Genomic DNA, 551 nt, shown 5'->3' with positions numbered 1-551 from the left:
AGAGAGAGAGAGAGAGGGAGGGAGATAGAGAAAGATAAAGAAAGAGTGAGAGAGAGAGAAAGAGAGAGAGAGAGAGAGAAAGAGAGAGAGAGAGAGAGAGAGAGAGAAAGACAAAGAGAGAGAAAGGAACATATTGAGAGAGAATGAGATGTAGGGAGACGTAAAAAGAGAACGAAAAAGAGGGAGAATCAGAAAGAGAGAAAAGGGGTGAAGGGAAGAAAAAGAAGCTGAGGTGCGTTGGGAAGAAAGAACAGAAATAGATAAGGGAGTGAAGAGCCGTGTAGACAAGGGAGGGGCATGGCAGAAATCAAGCAGACTCCTCCAGAAACGAGGGTGTACGCGTGAAGCTAATGAGTCTGTCATTAAGCTGGTGCCAATCAACACCGTCGGTTGTCGGTCAGGAAAGGACTGAACCATGCCCATCACGTGCCGAAGATAAGACTGACAGGAATACATCTCACAAGGCACGGCTTCCTCTTACAACTTTAAGGTGTTCAGCTGCCTCTACTTCGAGTCAAGAGAAAAGTGTTTTGAGAGATGAGTTCGAATGG

This window comes from Aplysia californica, unplaced genomic scaffold (assembly GCF_000002075.1).
Source record: "Aplysia californica isolate F4 #8 unplaced genomic scaffold, AplCal3.0 scaffold00218, whole genome shotgun sequence".
Lineage (NCBI taxonomy): Eukaryota > Metazoa > Mollusca > Gastropoda > Aplysiida > Aplysiidae > Aplysia > Aplysia californica.
Note: the sequence above shows the minus strand (reverse complement) of the source record.